Source organism: Papaver somniferum, chromosome 2, assembly GCF_003573695.1.
Source record: "Papaver somniferum cultivar HN1 chromosome 2, ASM357369v1, whole genome shotgun sequence".
Taxonomy (NCBI): Eukaryota; Viridiplantae; Streptophyta; class Magnoliopsida; order Ranunculales; family Papaveraceae; genus Papaver; species Papaver somniferum.
The window spans coordinates 112,341,099-112,343,965 of record NC_039359.1 but is presented as its reverse complement, the minus strand read 5'-3'; the positions used below and the strand labels follow the sequence as shown (position 1 = coordinate 112,343,965).

At 38.3% G+C, this 2,867-nt stretch overlaps 1 long non-coding RNA gene across 1 annotated transcript; it reads right to left on the bottom strand.

Annotated features, from left to right (window-relative positions):
• Positions 1–1,204: 1,204 nt before the first annotated feature.
• Positions 1,205–1,807, bottom strand: LOC113353816. Its single transcript, XR_003361551.1, has 2 exons — positions 1,675–1,807; positions 1,205–1,476 (listed from the first exon to the last, which is right to left on the bottom strand). It is a non-coding gene; the product is annotated as an uncharacterized LOC113353816 (long non-coding RNA).
• Positions 1,808–2,867: the final 1,060 nt, after the last annotated feature.

Below are 2,867 nucleotides of genomic sequence, written 5' to 3'. Positions count from 1 at the left end.
TTCTATTATTCATAATACCACTACTCATAAGTATAAAGACCCAGGGTCCCCTACTATTTCTTGAACAATAGGTAAATACCGTGTCGAGAAAGCTTTGCTTGACTTAGGAGCCAGTGTGAACTTACTGCCATACCATGTGTACCTTAAGCTAGGACTTGGTGAGATGAAACCTACCCAGATGACACTTCAGTTAGCTAATATGTCCGTTAAAATTCCTCGTGGTGTGATCGAGGACATTATTATTGAGGTCGACAAGTTTATTTATCCAGTGGATTTTGTTATCCTAGATACCAAACCCGTCCCTGACCCAGAGAACCAAATACCAGTGATTTTAGGTCGCCCGTTTTTAGCTACATCCAATGCGATCATTAACTGTCGAAATGGTATTATGAATTTGTCTTTTGGTAATATGACTATTGAGTTGAACATTTTTAATATTAGTAAGCTACCCTCTGAACTAGATGACTCGAACATAGAAGAGGGAACATGATAGGAACATTAGTCGAGGAGTCATTACCAAAAACTTTGTTAGAAGATCCATTAGAGAAATTCCTAGCCCACTTTGGGATTTATTTTGATGATGACGGAGTGATTAATGAGGTGAATGCTTTGTTATATTCAACCCCTTTGATACACACTAGTAATGGATGGAAACCTAAGTTCGAACCTATACCCGTTTCTAAGTCTACCCTAGTTCCTTCGTTAGAAAAGCCTCCTAAGTTGGACCTTAAACCATTACCATATTCCTTGAAGTATGTGTTTTTAGGCCCATCTGAAACTTTACCTGCGATTATAGCATCCGACTTGGATAGTGATCAGGAAAGTAGGCTAGTGACTGTCCTTCAGAATAACAGCTTTAGGATGGACCATAGCAGACATTAAGGGTATAAGTCTTAATGATTGTATGCATCAGATCTATTTAGAGAGTGACACCAAACCTTCTAGGGAGATGCAACGTCGACTGAACCCTACTATGAAAGAAGTAGTTCGAACCGAGGTTCTTAAGTAGGCCTGTCAACGGCACTTAACCTAACAAATAATGGCTCTGCCGCTACCGTTGCCGTTTAAATTAGCGGTTAACCGTTATCCGTTAAATGCCGACGGAATTGTAAAATCCAAAACCATTGCCGTTACGTCGGACTTATCGGCTAACGGTTAATTTTCCGGTATTAACCGGTATGTCACAGGACAACACAAAAGCAGGTTTAAAACACAAACCAATTACATAGAATAGTTCTAAATCCAAGCAAACAAGTTCTAAATCCATGACACACAGAAAAAAAACATACAGATGTTCATGTTCTAAACCAAATTACATGTTCAGATCATCACATGTTCTATCAAAAGAAAAAAACCAAGTTTTTGCAAAAGAAAAGACAAAGGGATGCCAACTGCATCTGCAACTGCAAATGCATTCCTCCATCTCCAAATTCTCCACTGCCAATGCCAACTGCATTCCTCCTTAGTCCTCAACTTCTGCATTTTGAAAGGAAAATGAAAAGTGTTAGACAGTGATGTCAGTGAAGCAACTTAAGTTGGAAAAGTGGAAATGTCAGTGCAATAAGCCAATAAAAGTAGCAATGTCAGTGCAATAAGCCAATAAAAGTGGCAATGTCAGTGCAGTCACAACTATCAGTAAAAGCTAGTAAAATATTAAGATATAAGGAAACTTACCAGTAACACAACTATTGCTCTCACTGAGAGTGAGATCTGGCAGCCAATCACCCAAACAAAGCAAAGCTTCAACAAGATCTGGAGCTAATGAACTCCTGTGAGATGTGAGAACTCTGCCACCAATACTAAACATGGATTCTGATGCTACACTTGTCACTGGAACAGCCAATACATCTCTTGCAATCCTTGAGAGAATTGGGTACTTAGAAGAATGATTCTTCCACCAACTTAAGATATCAAACCTCATTTCTTCAGCATCCGTGCCTTTAGGAAGAACTGGTTCTGCTAAGTATGTCTCCAATTCTGACTTCTCAACCTCAAACATATTGTTTTCCATAATGAAATCATCATAACCAAATCCATATGATGTTGTTGTACTTGTACCTGCACAGCTCTCAAATGCAGTTGAATGCATTGCAGTATCAAAATAATCTGGAGCTGTAGTGTTTGTTTCATAAGCACAGAAAAGAGCATTGAGTGCAAGCTCAAATTTGTTATAGTGACTTTTATAGTGATCCACACCATATACTCTCTTCATAACAAACTCCACCCATTTAGCTTTGTACCTAGGATCTAAAACAACCCCAATGCCCATCAAAGTGTTACTTTCTTTCCAGTAGCTATCAAATTTCATCCTCATATTATTGGCTATATCTCTGATGTACTCATGCTGACTTGATTCCCATATCTTAATGCATCTATTAACTTCTTGCACCCCATTATAATATAAATTTGCTGTGGGATACTTAATCCCAGCAAATTTGGTTGAAATGACATCAAACAATTCCAAACATTCACATATGTGTACTCCTTGTTCCCACTCCTTAGAGGTTGGTAGTATCTTGAAGTCATTATCTAAATCAGCTAGCCTAACAAAAGCTTGTCTCAGAAAGATTGCATCCTTTAACATCTTATAGGTGGAGTTCCACCTGGTATCCACATCTAAACCCACAAACCTTGAAGAAGAAAGCTTAACTTGAGCAATAGAAAATTCAAATCTCTCTTTTCTAGCCTGACTTGCTTTGACATATTTTACACACTCTCTAACTGCATCTATAAATGGAGCAGCCACTCTCATTCCACACCCTACAATCAAGTGTAATACATGATTACTACACCTCATTTGGAACATATCCCCATTAAGAACTAAACAGTCTTTGCTATCAAGCCATTTCTTCAGATGGTCCATCATA